Source organism: Delphinapterus leucas, unplaced genomic scaffold (assembly GCF_059928025.1).
Source record: "Delphinapterus leucas isolate spDelLeu-1000000601 "Yukka" unplaced genomic scaffold, BTC_Dleu_Yukka2 spDelLeu_asBTCV2_sq53, whole genome shotgun sequence".
Classification (NCBI taxonomy): Eukaryota; Metazoa; Chordata; class Mammalia; order Artiodactyla; family Monodontidae; genus Delphinapterus; species Delphinapterus leucas.
In genome coordinates this window covers 1,013,745-1,032,925 of record NW_028322262.1, presented here as the reverse complement: position 1 = coordinate 1,032,925, position 19,181 = coordinate 1,013,745, and positions in this window count along the sequence as shown.

The following is a 19,181-nucleotide window of genomic DNA, read 5'->3' as shown; positions in this document are numbered from 1 at the left end:
ACGGCTGCTGCTTCTTCTACAGCTGCTGCTGCTACTACTACTCATCCTAGCCCTGTTCGTGGAAAATACTGCTACTATTACTACTACTGATGCTGCTGCTACTACTGCCACTACTAATACCAATACTACTCGACCAGTGCATGGTAAATCTACTACTACTCTTGCTAGTGCTGTGACTGCTCCTACTAGTAGCAGCCCAGTGAATAGCAAATACTACTACTATTACCACTACTGCTGCTGCTATTACTACTGCAGCAACTAGTAGTGCTGCTGCTGCTGCTGCTACAACTACTATCTCCGTGCATGGCAAATACTTCTACTATTACTACTAGTGCTGCTGCTGCTGCTACTACTACTACTCCTGCTACTGATAGTAGTGCAGTGCATGGCAAGTACTACTACTGTTTCTACTACTGCTGCTGCCACTTTTATTGCTGTCACTACCACTACTGCTACTACTAGTACCCCAGTGTATGGCAAATACTGCTTCTATTACTACTACTGCTGCCGTTGCTGCTACTGCTACTACTACTGCTACAACTTGCACCCAGTAAATTGCAAACATTACAACTATTACTTCTACTGCTGCTGCTGCTTCTACTGATACTACTGCTACTGCTTCTACTTCTCCTGCTGCTGCTTCTACTACTACCACTACTAGTCCCAGTGCAAGGTAAATAATACGATTATTACGACTACTGCTGCTTCTGCTAATACTGCTGCTACTACTGCTACTACTGGTAGTCCAGTGCATGAAAAATACTATTACTACTACTGCTGCAGCTGCTGCTACTACTGCTGCTACTACTGCTACTACTAGTGATCCAGTGCATGGCAAATACAACAAATATTACTACTACTGATGTTGCCTCTACTACTGCTAATACTACTATCAATGCTACTAGCCAGTGCATGGCAAATATACTACTACTGCTGCTATTGCTGCTACTTCCACTACTACTACTGGCCCACTGCTGGGCAAATCATCTGCCACTTCTACTGCTGCTGCTGCTACAACTACTACTACTACTACTACTACTAGCCCATTGCATCTCAAATACTACTACTATTACCACTACTGCTGTTAGTCCTACTACTCCTGCTAGTCCTATTACTGCTGCTACTTGTACTATTACTATCCCAGTGCACGGAATGTACTACTAGTAAAGCTACTCCTACGTCTGCTTTTTCTACTACTGCTTCTGCTACTGCTACTACTAGTAGACCAGTGTGTGGCAAATACTACTACTATTACTACTACTGCTGCTGCTGCTACTACTGCTACTACTACTGCTATTACTAGTAGTCCAGGGAATGGCAAATACTACTACTACTATCACTACTACTGCTGCTGCTGCTACTACTACTGCTCCTTCTACTGCAACTACTAGTAGTCCAGTCCTTGGCAAATACTACTACTATGACTATGACTGCTGCTAATGCTACCACTGCTACTACTACTAATCCTGTCCGTGGCAAATGCTACTCTATTACTACTACTGCTGCAGCAGCGGCTACTGCTACTACTAATATCAATACTACGAGCCCAGTGCATGGCAAGTCTACCTCTACTGTTACTATTGCTGCTACTGCTACTACTACATCTTACCCAGTGCATGGCAGATACTACTTCTATTACCACTGCTGCTGCTACCTCTACTGCTGCTGCAGCTACATCTACTGCTGCTGCTATTACTATTACTACTTCTACTACTAGCACAGTGCGTGGCAAATTGTACTAGGATTACTACTACCGCTGCTGCTGTTGCTATGACTTCTAGTACTACTGCTACTACTAGTAATCCAGTGTGTCAGAAATACTATTCATACTACTACTGCTGCTGTTGCTACTACTACTATCAATACTACTAGCCCAGTTCATGGCCAATATACTACTACTACTGCTATAGCTGCTACTGCTACTACTACTAGTGGCCCACTGCAGGGCAAATCTGCTGCTACTCTTACTGCTGCTTATGCCACTTCTATTCCTGGTGCTACCTCTACTACTGCTGCTACTACTAGTAGTCTAGTGCATGGCAAATACTACTATTACTACTACTTCTGCTGCTGCTACTACTGCTACTACTAGTATCAATACTACTATCCCAGTGCATGGCAAATCTACTAGTACTACACCTATTAGTGCTAATGCTAATACTGCTACTTGCACACTGCAGGGCCAATCTGCTGCTACTACTACCGACGTTGCTGCTAATTCTACTTCTGCTGCTACCAATACAACTACTACTCCTAGTACCCCAGTGCATTTCAAATACTACCAATATTACCAGTACTGTTGCTACTACTACTGCTGCTGCTACTAGTACTATTACTAGCCCAGTCCATGCCAAATACTACGACTATTACCACTGCTGCTACTTCTGCTACTATTACTGCTCTTGCTCTTACGACTACTTCTGCTACTACTACTGCTACCGCTTCTAATTCTACTGTTGCTGCTACTACTACTAGCCCAGGGCATGGCAAATACTATTACTATTATTACTACTGCTGCTGCTGCTACTACTTCTACTAGTACTTCTATTACTTGTAGTCTAGTGCATGGGAAATACTACTTCTATTACTACTCCTGCTGCTGCTGCTAATACTGCTACTACTACTACCAATACTACTAGCTTAGTGCATGGGAAATCTGCTACTACTACTGCTGTATCTGCTACCGCTACTACTACTACTACTGGCCAGCTCCAGGGCAAATCTGCTGCTACTACTTCTGTTGCTGCTGCCACTTCTACTGCTCTTGCTACAACTACTACTACTGCTACTACTAGTAGTCCAGTGTATGGTAAATCCTAATACTACTAGTACTACTGCTGATGCAGCTTCTAGTGTTACTGCTACTACTGCTACTACTGCTAGTCCAGTGTATTGCAAATATTATTCTATTACTACTACTGCTGATGCTGCTACTACTGCTACTACTAATATCAATAGTACCAGCCAATTTCATGGCAAACCTACGACTACTCTTGCTATTGCTGCTGCTGCTACTACTACTGCTAACCCAGTGCATGGCAGATGCTACTACTATTACCACTACTGCTGCTGCTGCTGCTACTACTGCTGCTAATAGTAGTCCAGTGCGTTTCAAATACTACTAATATTACCACTACTGCCGCTGCTACTACTTCTACTACTACTATGAATATTACTAGCCCATTGCAAGGCAAATCTACTATTTCTACTTCTATTCCTAACACTTTTACTACTACTACTGGCCCAGTGCAGGGAAAATCTGCTGCTACTTCTAGTGCTGCCCCTGCCACTTCTATTGCTGCTGCTACAGCTACTACTATTACAACTATTGACTAGTGCATCAACAATACTACTACTATTAATATTACTGCTGCTTCTGGTGCTACTACTGCTACTACTATTTGTCCAGTAAATGGCAAATACTACTACTCTTACTACTGCTTCTGATGCTGTTACTACTGCTACTGAAACCATCAATACTACTAGCCCAATCTATTACTCCTACTGCTATTGCTGCTTCTTGTCCTACTACTACTGCCAACTGCAGTGCAAGTTAGCTGCTACTACTACTGTTGCTGCTGTCACATCTACTGATGCTGATCCCACTACTACTACTACGACGACTAGTCCAGTGCATGGCAAATACTACTACAATTACCACTACTGGTTCTACTACAGCAGCTGCTATTTCTACTGCTGCTGCTACTACTAGCGTACTACTAGCCCAGTGCATGGCAAATGGTACTACTATTATTACTACTGCTGCTTCTGCTACTCCTACTGCTAGTACTAGCAGTCCAGTGCATTTAAAATTCTACTACTATTTCTATTACTGCTGCTGCTACTACTGATGCTCCTACTACTGCTACTACTAGTAATCCAGTGCATGGCAAATATTATTAATAGTAATACTGCTGCTGCTGCTACTACTACTATAAATACTACTAGCCCAGTGCATGTCAAATATACTACTAATACTGCTATTCCTGCTTCCGCTACTATTACTACTGGCCCACTGCAGGGCAAATCTTCTGCTACTACTACTGCTTCTGCTGTCCGTTCTACTGCTGCTGCTTCCACTACTACTACAACTTCTACTAGTAGCCCAGCGCATGGCCAATACTACTACTATGATGATTACTGCTGCTACTACTAGTACTGCTGATGCTAATTTGATTGCTGCTGCTACTACTACTACTATTAGTTCAGTGTATGTCAAATACTAGTACTATTACTACTACCGCAGCTGCTGCTACTTCTGATACTACTTCTGCTACTACAGGTAGTGCAGTGAATGGCAAATACTATTAATACTACTGCTCAGGCTGCTGCTACTACTGCTACTACTACTGCTACTACTACTAGCACTGTTGCTGCTAATTCTACTGATGCTGCTGCTCTATGTGCTGCTACTACTACTACTAGTCAATGCATGGCAAATACTACTACTATTCCTGCTTCTGCTGCTACTACTTCTGCTACTACTGCTACTATTAGTAGTCCAGTGTATATCAAATACTACTAGTATCACCACGACTGCTGCTACTACTTCGACTGCCGCTGCTACTTCTCCTGCTGCTCGTATTACTACAGCTACTGCTAGCCCAGTGCGTGGTAAATACTACTACTATTACTACCACTGCTGCTTCTGCAGCTACTCTTGCTACTACTACAAGTCCAGTGCATTGCAAACACATTGCTATTACTAGTAGTGCATTGCATTTAAAATACTACTATAATTACTACGTCTGCTGCTACTACTGTTACTACTAGTAGTACAGTGCATGGTAAATACAACTACAATTAATACTAATGCTGCTGCTGCTACCACTGCTACTACTAGTAGTAAATTGCATGGCAAATACAACTAATATTACTACAACTGCTGTTGCTACTACTGCTACTACTAATATGAATACCACTAGGCCAGAGCATGGCAAATCTACTACTACAATTGCTATTGCTGCTACTGCTACTACTACTACTTACCCAGGGCGTGCCAAATACAACTACTGTTACCACTACTGCTGCTACTACTGCTGCAACTACTACTGCTACTCTTTCTAATTCTACTGCTTTTGCTACTACTACTACTACTACTATCCCAGGGCATGGCAAATAATACTACTATTATTACTACTGCTGCTGCTGCTGCTACTACGGCTACTACTGCTATCAATACTACTAGCCAGTGCATGGCAAGTCTACTACTACTACTGCTATTGCTGCTACTTCCACTCCTACTACTGGCCAACTGCCAGGCAAATCTTCTACCACTTCTGCTGCTGCGATCACTGGTACTACTACAAATACTAGCCTATTGCATATCAAATACTACTAGTATTAACACTACTGCTGCTACTCCTCCTACTGCTGCTACGACTACTACTGCTGCTACTTTTTCTCTTAGTAGCCCAGTGCATGGAATATAGTACTTCTATAACTACGCTTATGTCTGCAGTTTATATTACTGCTACTACAACTGCTACTCCTAGTAGACCAGTGCATGGCAAATACTACTACTACTACTACTTCTGCTGCTGCTGATACTACTGCTACTACTTCTGCTAGTACTAGTAGTCCAGTGCATGGCAAATACTACAACTATTACTACTACTGCTGCTGCTGATACTACTGCTACTACTACCATCAATACTACTAGCTCAGTGCATGGCAAATCTACTACTACTACTGCTATTGCTGCTACTTCCACTCCTACTACTGGCCCACTGCCAGGCAAATCTTCTACCACTTCTACTGCTGGTGCGACCACTAGTACTACTACAAATACTAGCCTATTGCATTGCAAATACTACTACTATTAACACTACTGCTGCTACTCCCACTACTGCTGCTACTCCTACTACTGCTGCTACTTGTACCCTTAGTAGCTCAGTGCATGGAGAATACTACTTGTATAACTACTCCTGTGTCTACTGTTTCTATTACTGCTACCACTGCAGCTACTACTAGTAGACCATTGCATGGCAAATACTACTACTATTACTACTGCTGCTGCTGCTGATTCTACTGCTACTACTTCTGCTAGTACTAGCAGTCCAGTGCATGGCAAATACTACTTCTATTATTACTACTGCTGCTACTGCTACTACTATCCATCCTACTAGCTCAGTGCATGGCAAATCTACTACTAGTACTTCTATTGCTACTACTGCTACTACTCCTAATGTCACACTGCAGGGCAACTCTGGTGCTACTACTACTGCTGCTGCGGTCAATTCTAATGCTGTTGCTCCCATTATTACTACTGCTACTACTAGTAGTCCAGTGCATGGCAAATACTACTAATATTACTACTGCTGCTGCTGCTGATTCTACTGCTACTACTTCTGCTAGTACTAGCAGTCCAGTGCATGGCAAATACTACTTCTATTATTACTACTGCTGCTACTGCTACTACTATCCATCCTACTAGCTCAGTGCATGGCAAATCTACTACTAGTATTTCTATTGCTACTACTGCTACTACACCTAATGTCACACTGCAGGGCAACTCTGGTGCTACTACTACTGCTGCTGTGGTCAATTCTAATGCTGTTGCTCCCATTATTACTACTGCTACTACTAGTAGTCCAGTGCATGGCAAATACTACTACTATTACCACAACTGCTGCTACTACTACTGCTGCTGCTATTTCTACTACTACTACTAGTCCAGTGCATGGCAAACACTAGTGCTATTACTAATACTGCTGCTGCTGCTCCTCCTACTTCTACTATTACTGCTACTACTAGCAGTCCTTTGCATTGCAAATACTACTAGTATTACTACTGCTGCTGCTAGTACTGCTACTACAATGATCTATAATACTAACCCAGTGCATGGCAAATCTACTATTACTACTTCTATTGCGGCTACTGCTACTACTACTGCTAGACCAGTGCATGGCAGATACTACTACTATTACCACTATTGCTTCTACTTCTAGTACTGCTGCTTCTACTACGGCTGCTGCTTCTTCTACAGCTGCTGCTGCTACTACTACTCATCCTAGCCCTGTTCGTGGAAAATACTGCTACTATTACTACTACTGATGCTGCTGCTACTACTGCCACTACTAATACCAATACTACTCGACCAGTGCATGGTAAATCTACTACTACTCTTGCTAGTGCTGTGACTGCTCCTACTAGTAGCAGCCCAGTGAATAGCAAATACTACTACTATTACCACTACTGCTGCTGCTATTACTACTGCAGCAACTAGTAGTGCTGCTGCTGCTGCTGCTACAACTACTATCTCCGTGCATGGCAAATACTTCTACTATTACTACTAGTGCTGCTGCTGCTGCTACTACTACTACTCCTGCTACTGATAGTAGTGCAGTGCATGGCAAGTACTACTACTGTTTCTACTACTGCTGCTGCCACTTTTATTGCTGTCACTACCACTACTGCTACTACTAGTACCCCAGTGTATGGCAAATACTGCTTCTATTAATACTACTGCTGCCGTTGCTGCTACTGCTACTACTACTGCTACAACTTGCACCCAGTAAATTGCAAACATTACAACTATTACTTCTACTGCTGCTGCTGCTTCTACTGATACTACTGCTACTGCTTCTACTTCTCCTGCTGCTGCTTCTACTACTACCACTACTAGTCCCAGTGCAAGGTAAATAATACGATTATTACGACTACTGCTGCTTCTGCTAATACTGCTGCTACTACTGCTACTACTGGTAGTCCAGTGCATGAAAAATACTATTACTACTACTGCTGCAGCTGCTGCTACTACTGCTGCTACTACTGCTACTACTAGTGATCCAGTGCATGGCAAATACAACAAATATTACTACTACTGATGTTGCCTCTACTACTGCTAATACTACTATCAATGCTACTAGCCAGTGCATGGCAAATATACTACTACTGCTGCTATTGCTGCTACTTCCACTACTACTACTGGCCCACTGCTGGGCAAATCATCTGCCACTTCTACTGCTGCTGCTGCTACAACTATTACTACTACTACTACTACTAGCCCATTGCATCTCAAATACTACTACTATTACCACTACTGCTGTTAGTCCTACTACTCCTGCTAGTCCTATTACTGCTGCTACTTGTACTATTACTATCCCAGTGCACGGAATGTACTACTAGTAAAGCTACCCCTACGTCTGCTTTTTCTACTACTGCTTCTGCTACTGCTACTACTAGTAGACCAGTGTGTGGCAAATACTACTACTATTACTACTACTGCTGCTGCTGCTACTACTGCTACTACTACTGCTATTACTAGTAGTCCAGGGAATGGCAAATACTACTACTACTATCACTACTACTGCTGCTGCTGCTACTACTACTGCTCCTTCTACTGCAACTACTAGTAGTCCAGTCCTTGGCAAATACTACTACTATGACTATGACTGCTGCTAATGCTACCACTGCTACTACTACTAATCCTGTCCGTGGCAAATGCTACTCTATTACTACTACTGCTGCAGCAGCGGCTACTGCTACTACTAATATCAATACTACGAGCCCAGTGCATGGCAAGTTTACCTCTACTGTTACTATTGCTGCTACTGCTACTACTACATCTTACCCAGTGCATGGCAGATACTACTTCTATTACCACTGCTGCTGCTACCTCTACTGCTGCTGCAGCTACATCTACTGCTGCTGCTATTACTATTACTACTTCTACTACTAGCACAGTGCGTGGCAAATAGTACTAATATTACTACTACCGCTGCTGCTGTTGCTATGACTTCTAGTACTACTGCTACTACTAGTAATCCAGTGTGTCGCAAATACTATTCATACTACTACTGCTGCTGTTGCTACTACTACTATCAATACTACTAGCCCAGTGCATGGCCAATATACTACTACTACTGCTATAGCTGCTACTGCTACTACTACTAGTGGCCCACTGCAGGGCATATCTGCTGCTACTCTTACTGCTGCTTATGCCATTTCTTTTCCTGGTGCTACCTCTACTACTGCTGCTACTACTAGTAGTCTAGTGCATGGCAAATACTACTATTACTACTACTTCTGCTGCTGCTACTACTGCTACTACTAGTATCAATACTACTATCCCAGTGCATGGCAAATCTACTAGTACTACACCTATTAGTGCTAATGCTAATACTGCTACTTGCACACTGCAGGGCCAATCTGCTGCTACTACTACCGACGTTGCTGCTAATTCTACTTCTGCTGCTACCAATACAACTACTACTCCTAGTACCCCAGTGCATTTCAAATACTACCAATATTACCAGTACTGTTGCTACTACTACTGCTGCTGCTACTAGTACTATTACTAGCCCAGTCCATGCCAAATACTACGACTATTACCACTGCTGCTACTTCTGCTACTATTACTGCTCTTGCTCTTACGACTACTTCTGCTACTACTACTGCTACCGCTTCTAATTCTACTGTTGCTGCTACTACTACTAGCCCAGGGCATGGCAAATACTACTACTATTATTACTACTGCTGCTGCTGCTACTACTTCTACTAGTACTTCTATTACTTGTAGTCTAGTGCATGGGAAATACTACTTCTATTACTACTCCTGCTGCTGCTGCTACTACTGCTACTACTACTACCAATACTACTAGCTTAGTGCATGGGAAATCTGCTACTACTACTGCTGTATCTGCTACCGCTACTACTACTACTACTGGCCAGCTCCAGGGCAAATCTGCTGCTACTACTTCTGTTGCTGCTGCCACTTCTACTGCTCTTGCTACAACTACTACTACTGCTACTACTAGTAGTCCAGTGTATGGTAAATCCTAATACTACTAGTACTACTGCTGATGCAGCTTCTAGTGTTACTGCTACTACTGCTACTACTGCTAGTCCAGTGTATTGCAAATATTATTCTATTACTACTACTGCTGATGCTGCTACTACTGCTACTACTAATATCAATAGTACCAGCCAATTTCATGGCAAACCTACGACTACTCTTGCTATTGCTGCTGCTGCTACTACTACTGCTAACCCAGTGCATGGCAGATGCTACTACTATTACCACTACTGCTGCTGCTGCTGCTACTACTGCTGCTAATAGTAGTCCAGTGCGTGGCAAATACTACTAATATTACCACTACTGCCGCTGCTACTACTTCTACTACTACTATGAATATTACTAGCCCATTGCAAGGCAAATCTACTATTTCTACTTCTATTCCTAACACTTTTACTACTACTACTGGCCCAGTGCAGGGAAAATCTGCTGCTACTTCTAGTGCTGCCCCTGCCACTTCTATTGCTGCTGCTACAGCTACTACTATTACAACTATTGACTAGTGCATCAACAATACTACTACTATTAATATTACTGCTGCTTCTGGTGCTACTACTGCTACTACTATTTGTCCAGTAAATGGCAAATACTACTACTCTTACTACTGCTTCTGATGCTGTTACTACTGCTACTACTACCATCAATACTACTAGCCCAATCTATTACTCCTACTGCTATTGCTGCTTCTTGTCCTACTACTACTGCCAACTGCAGTGCAAGTTAGCTGCTACTACTACTGTTGCTGCTGTCACATCTACTGATGCTGATCCCACTACTACTACTACGACGACTAGTCCAGTGCATGGCAAATACTACTACAATTACCACTACTGGTTCTACTACAGCAGCTGCTATTTCTACTGCTGCTGCTACTACTAGCGTACTACCAGCCCAGTGCATGGCAAATGGTACTACTATTATTACTACTGCTGCTTCTGCTACTCCTACTGCTAGTACTAGCAGTCCAGTGCATTTAAAATTCTACTACTATTTCTATTACTGCTGCTGCTACTACTGATGCTCCTACTACTGCTACTACTAGTAATCCAGTGCATGGCAAATATTATTAATAGTAATACTGCTGCTGCTGCTACTACTACTATAAATACTACTAGCCCAGTGCATGTCAAATATACTACTAATACTGCTATTCCTGCTTCCGCTACTATTACTACTGGCCCACTGCAGGGCAAATCTTCTGCTACTACTACTGCTTCTGCTGTCCGTTCTACTGCTGCTGCTTCCACTACTACTACAACTTCTACTAGTAGCCCAGCGCATGGCCAATACTACTACTATGATGATTACTGCTGCTACTACTAGTACTGCTGATGCTAATTTGATTGCTGCTGCTACTACTACTACTATTAGTTCAGTGTATGTCAAATGCTAGTACTATTACTACTACCGCAGCTGCTGCTACTTCTGATACTACTTCTGCTACTACAGGTAGTGCAGTGAATGGCAAATACTATTAACACTACTGCTCAGGCTGCTGCTACTACTGCTACTACTACTGCTACTACTACTAGCACTGTTGCTGCTAATTCTACTGATGCTGCTGCTCTATGTGCTGCTACTACTACTACTAGTCAATGCATGGCAAATACTACTACTATTCCTGCTTCTGCTGCTACTACTTCTGCTACTACTGCTACTATTAGTAGTCCAGTGTATATCAAATACTACTAGTATCACCACGACTGCTGCTACTACTTCGACTGCCGCTGCTACTTCTCCTGCTGCTCGTATTACTACAGCTACTACTAGCCCAGTGCGTGGTAAATACTACTACTATTACTACCACTGCTGCTTCTGCAGCTACTATTGCTACTACTACAAGTCCAGTGCATTGCAAACACATTGCTATTACTAGTAGTGCATTGCATTTAAAATACTACGTCTGCTGCTACTACTGTTACTACTAGTAGTACAGTGCATGGTAAATACAACTACAATTAATACTAATGCTGCTGCTGCTACCACTGCTACTACTAGTAGTAAAGTGCATGGCAAATACAACTAATATTACTACAACTGCTGTTGCTACTACTGCTACTACTAATATGAATACCACTAGGCCAGAGCATGGCAAATCTACTACTACAATTGCTATTGCTGCTACTGCTACTACTACTACTTACCCAGGGCGTGCCAAATACAACTACTGTTACCACTACTGCTGCTACTACTGCTGCAACTACTACTGCTACTGTTTCTAATTCTACTGCTTTTGCTACTACTACTACTACTACTACTACTATCCCAGGGCACGGCAAATAATACTACTATTATTACTACTGCTGCTGCTGCTGCTACTACGGCTACTACTGCTATCAATACTACTAGCCAGTGCATGGCAAGTCTACTACTACTACTGCTATTGCTGCTACTTCCACTCCTACTACTGGCCAACTGCCAGGCAAATCTTCTACCACTTCTGCTGCTGCGATCACTGGTACTACTACAAATACTAGCCTATTGCATATCAAATACTACTAGTATTAACACTACTGCTGCTACTCCTCCTACTGCTGCTACGACTACTACTGCTGCTACTTTTTCTCTTAGTAGCCCAGTGCATGGAATATAGTACTTCTATAACTACGCTTATGTCTGCAGTTTATATTACTGCTACTACAACTGCTACTCCTAGTAGACCAGTGCATGGCAAATACTACTACTACTACTACTTCTGCTGCTGCTGATACTACTGCTACTACTTCTGCTAGTACTAGTAGTCCAGTGCATGGCAAATACTACAACTATTACTACTACTGCTGCTGCTGATACTACTGCTACTACTACCATCAATACTACTAGCTCAGTGCATGGCAAATCTACTACTACTACTGCTATTGCTGCTACTTCCACTCCTACTACTGGCCCACTGCCAGGCAAATCTTCTACCACTTCTACTGCTGGTGCGACCACTAGTACTACTACAAATACTAGCCTATTGCATTGCAAATACTACTACTATTAACACTACTGCTGCTACTCCCACTACTGCTGCTACTCCTACTACTGCTGCTACTTGTACCCTTAGTAGCTCAGTGCATGGAGAATACTACTTGTATAACTACTCCTGTGTCTACTGTTTCTATTACTGCTACCACTGCAGCTACTACTAGTAGACCATTGCATGGCAAATACTACTACTATTACTACTGCTGCTGCTGCTGATACTTCTGCTACTACTTCTGCTAGTACTAGCAGTCCAGTGCATGGCAAATACTACTTCTATTATTACTACTGCTGCTACTGCTACTACTATCCATCCTACTAGCTCAGTGCATGGCAAATCTACTACTAGTACTTCTATTGCTACTACTGCTACTACTCCTAATGTCACACTGCAGGGCAACTCTGGTGCTACTACTACTGCTGCTGCGGTCAATTCTAATGCTATTGCTCCCATTATTACTACTGCTACTACTAGTAGTCCAGTGCATGGCAAATACTACTAATATTACTACTGCTGCTGCTGCTGATTCTACTGCTACTACTTCTGCTAGTACTAGCAGTCCAGTGCATGGCAAATACTACTTCTATTATTACTACTGCTGCTACTGCTACTACTATCCATCCTACTAGCTCAGTGCATGGCAAATCTACTACTAGTACTTCTATTGCTACTACTGCTACTACACCTGATGTCACACTGCAGGGCAACTCTGGTGCTACTACTACTGCTGCTGCGGTCAATTCTAATGCTGTTGCTCCCATTATTACTACTGCTACTACTAGTAGTCCAGTGCATGGCAAATACTACTACTATTACCACAACTGCTGCTACTACTACTGCTGCTGCTATTTCTACTACTACTACTAGTCCAGTGCATGGCAAACACTAGTGCTATTACTAATACTGCTGCTGCTGCTCCTCCTACTTCTACTATTACTGCTACTACTAGCAGTCCTTTGCATTGCAAATACTACTAGTATTACTACTGCTGCTGCTAGTACTGCTACTACAATGATCTATAATACTAACCCAGTGCATGGCAAATCTACTATTACTACTTCTATTGCGGCTACTGCTACTACTACTGCTAGACCAGTGCATGGCAGATACTACTACTATTACCACTATTGCTTCTACTTCTAGTACTGCTGCTTCTACTACGGCTGCTGCTTCTTCTACAGCTGCTGCTGCTACTACTACTCATCCTAGCCCTGTTCGTGGAAAATACTGCTACTATTACTACTACTGATGCTGCTGCTACTACTGCCACTACTAATACCAATACTACTCGACCAGTGCATGGTAAATCTACTACTACTCTTGCTAGTGCTCTGACTGCTCCTACTAGTAGCAGCCCAGTGAATAGCAAATACTACTACTATTACCACTACTGCTGCTGCTATTACTACTGCAGCAACTAGTAGTGCTGCTGCTGCTGCTGCTACAACTACTATCTCCGTGCATGGCAAATACTTCTACTATTACTACTAGTGCTGCTGCTGCTGCTACTACTACTACTCCTGCTACTGATAGTAGTGCAGTGCATGGCAAGTACTACTACTGTTTCTACTACTGCTGCTGCCACTTTTATTGCTGTCACTACCACTACTGCTACTACTAGTACCCCAGTGTATGGCAAATACTGCTTCTATTACTACTACTGCTGCCGTTGCTGCTACTGCTACTACTACTGCTACAACTTGCACCCAGTAAATTGCAAACATTACAACTATTACTTCTACTGCTGCTGCTGCTTCTACTGATACTACTGCTACTGCTTCTACTTCTCCTGCTGCTGCTTCTACTACTACCACTACTAGTCCCAGTGCAAGGTAAATAATACGATTATTACGACTACTGCTGCTTCTGCTAATACTGCTGCTACTACTGCTACTACTGGTAGTCCAGTGCATGAAAAATACTATTACTACTACTGCTGCAGCTGCTGCTACTACTGCTGCTACTACTGCTACTACTAGTGATCCAGTGCATGGCAAATACAACAAATATTACTACTACTGATGTTGCCTCTACTACTGCTAATACTACTATCAATGCTACTAGCCAGTGCATGGCAAATATACTACTACTGCTGCTATTGCTGCTACTTCCACTACTACTACTGGCCCACTGCTGGGCAAATCATCTGCCACTTCTACTGCTGCTGCTGCTACAACTATTACTACTACTACTACTACTAGCCCATTGCATCTCAAATACTACTACTATTACCACTACTGCTGTTAGTCCTACTACTCCTGCTAGTCCTATTACTGCTGCTACTTGTACTATTACTATCCCAGTGCACGGAATGTACTACTAGTAAAGCGACTCCTACGTCTGCTTTTTCTACTACTGCTTCTGCTACTGCTACTACTAGTAGACCAGTGTGTGGCAAATACTACTACTATTACTACTACTGCTGCTGCTGCTACTACTGCTACTACTACTGCTATTACTAGTAGTCCAGGGAATGGCAAATACTACTACTACTATCACTACTACTGCTGCTGCTGCTACTACTACTGCTCCTTCTACTGCAACTACTAGTAGTCCAGTCCTTGGCAAATACTACTACTATGACTATGACTGCTGCTAATGCTACCACTGCTACTACTACTAATCCTGTCCGTGGCAAATGCTACTCTATTACTACTACTGCTGCAGCAGCGGCTACTGCTACTACTAATATCAATACTACGAGCCCAGTGCATGGCAAGTCTACCTCTACTGTTACTATTGCTGCTACTGCTACTACTACATCTTACCCAGTGCATGGCAGATACTACTTCTATTACCACTGCTGCTGCTACCTCTACTGCTGCTGCAGCTACATCTACTGCTGCTGCTATTACTATTACTACTTCTACTACTAGCACAGTGCGTGGCAAATTGTACTAGGATTACTACTACCGCTGCTGCTGTTGCTATGACTTCTAGTACTACTGCTACTACTAGTAATCCAGTGTGTCAGAAATACTATTCATACTACTACTGCTGCTGTTGCTACTACTACTATCAATACTACTAGCCCAGTGCATGGCCAATATACTACTACTACTGCTATAGCTGCTACTGCTACTACTACTAGTGGCCCACTGCAGGGCAAATCTGCTGCTACTCTTACTGCTGCTTATGCCACTTCTATTCCTGGTGCTACCTCTACTACTGCTGCTACTACTAGTAGTCTAGTGCATGGCAAATACTACTATTACTACTACTTCTGCTGCTGCTACTACTGCTACTACTAGTATCAATACTACTATCCCAGTGCATGGCAAATCTACTAGTACTACACCTATTAGTGCTAATGCTAATACTGCTACTTGCACACTGCAGGGCCAATCTGCTGCTACTACTACCGACGTTGCTGCTAATTCTACTTCTGCTGCTACCAATACAACTACTACTCCTAGTACCCCAGTGCATTTCAAATACTACCAATATTACCAGTACTGTTGCTACTACTACTGCTGCTGCTACTAGTACTATTACTAGCCCAGTCCATGCCAAATACTACGACTATTACCACTGCTGCTACTTCTGCTACTATTACTGCTCTTGCTCTTACGACTACTTCTGCTACTACTACTGCTACCGCTTCTAATTCTACTGTTGCTGCTACTACTACTAGCCCAGGGCATGGCAAATACTATTACTATTATTACTACTGCTGCTGCTGCTACTACTTCTACTAGTACTTCTATTACTTGTAGTCTAGTGCATGGGAAATACTACTTCTATTACTACTCCTGCTGCTGCTGCTAATACTGCTACTACTACTACCAATACTACTAGCTTAGTGCATGGGAAATCTGCTACTACTACTGCTGTATCTGCTACCGCTACTACTACTACTACTGGCCAGCTCCAGGGCAAATCTGCTGCTACTACTTCTGTTGCTGCTGCCACTTCTACTGCTCTTGCTACAACTACTACTACTGCTACTACTAGTAGTCCAGTGTATGGTAAATCCTAATACTACTAGTACTACTGCTGATGCAGCTTCTAGTGTTACTGCTACTACTGCTACTACTGCTAGTCCAGTGTATTGCAAATATTATTCTATTACTACTACTGCTGATGCTGCTACTACTGCTACTACTAATATCAATAGTACCAGCCAATTTCATGGCAAACCTACGACTACTCTTGCTATTGCTGCTGCTGCTACTACTACTGCTAACCCAGTGCATGGCAGATGCTACTACTATTACCACTACTGCTGCTGCTGCTGCTACTACTGCTGCTAATAGTAGTCCAGTGCGTTTCAAATACTACTAATATTACCACTACTGCCGCTGCTACTACTTCTACTACTACTATGAATATTACTAGCCCATTGCAAGGCAAATCTACTATTTCTACTTCTATTCCTAACACTTTTACTACTACTACTGGCCCAGTGCAGGGAAAATCTGCTGCTACTTCTAGTGCTGCCCCTGCCACTTCTATTGCTGCTGCTACAGCTACTACTATTACAACTATTGACTAGTGCATCAACAATACTACTACTATTAATATTACTGCTGCTTCTGGTGCTACTACTGCTACTACTATTTGTCCAGTAAATGGCAAATACTACTACTCTTACTACTGCTTCTGATGCTGTTACTACTGCTACTGAAACCATCAATACTACTAGCCCAATCTATTACTCCTACTGCTATTGCTGCTTCTTGTCCTACTACTACTGCCAACTGCAGTGCAAGTTAGCTGCTACTACTACTGTTGCTGCTGTCACATCTACTGATGCTGATCCCACTACTACTACTACGACGACTAGTCCAGTGCATGGCAAATACTACTACAATTACCACTACTGGTTCTACTACAGCAGCTGCTATTTCTACTGCTGCTGCTACTACTAGCGTACTACTAGCCCAGTGCATGGCAAATGGTACTACTATTATTACTACTGCTGCTTCTGCTACTCCTACTGCTAGTACTAGCAGTCCAGTGCATTTAAAATTCTACTACTATTTCTATTACTGCTGCTGCTACTACTGATGCTCCTACTACTGCTACTACTAGTAATCCAGTGCATGGCAAATATTATTAATAGTAATACTGCTGCTGCTGCTACTACTACTATAAATACTACTAGCCCAGTGCATGTCAAATATACTACTAATACTGCTATTCCTGCTTCCGCTACTATTACTACTGGCCCACTGCAGGGCAAATCTTCTGCTACTACTACTGCTTCTGCTGTCCGTTCTACTGCTGCTGCTTCCACTACTACTACAACTTCTACTAGTAGCCCAGCGCATGGCCAATACTACTACTATGATGATTACTGCTGCTACTACTAGTACTGCTGATGCTAATTTGATTGCTGCTGCTACTACTACTACTATTAGTTCAGTGTATGTCAAATACTAGTACTATTACTACTACCGCAGCTGCTGCTACTTCTGATACTACTTCTGCTAATACAGGTAGTGCAGTGAATGGCAAATACTATTAATACTACTGCTCAGGCTGCTGCTACTACTGCTACTACTACTGCTACTACTACTAGCACTGTTGCTGCTAATTCTACTGATGCTGCTGCTCTATGTGCTGCTACTACTACTACTAGTCAATGCATGGCAAATACTACTACTATTACTGCTTCTGCTGCTACTACTTCTGCTACTACTGCTACTATTAGTAGTCCAGTGTATATCAAATACTACTAGTATCACCACGACTGCTGCTACTACTTCGACTGCCGCTGCTACTTCTCCTGCTGCTCGTATTACTACAGCTACTGCTAGCCCAGTGCGTGGTAAATACTACTACTATTACTACCACTGCTGCTTCTGCAGCTACTCTTGCTACTACTACAAGTCCAGTGCATTGCAAACACATTGCTATTACTAGTAGTGCATTGCATTTAAAATACTACTATAATTACTACGTCTGCTGCTACTACTGTTACTACTAGTAGTACAGTGCATGGTAAATACAACTACAATTAATACTAATGCTGCTGCTGCTACCACTGCTACTACTAGTAGTAAATTGCATGGCAAATACAACTAATATTACTACAACTGCTGTTGCTACTACTGCTACTACTAATATGAATACCACTAGGCCAGAGCATGGCAAATCTACTACTACAATTGCTATTGCTGCTACTGCTACTACTACTACTTACCCAGGGCGTGCCAAATACAACTACTGTTACCACTACTGCTGCTACTACTGCTGCAACTACTACTGCTACTCTTTCTAATTCTACTGCTTTTGCTACTACTACTACTACTACTATCCCAGGGCATGGCAAATAATACTACTATTATTACTACTGCTGCTGCTGCTGCTACTACGGCTACTACTGCTATCAATACTACTAGCCAGTGCATGGCAAGTCTACTACTACTACTGCTATTGCTGCTACTTCCACTCCTACTACTGGCCAAC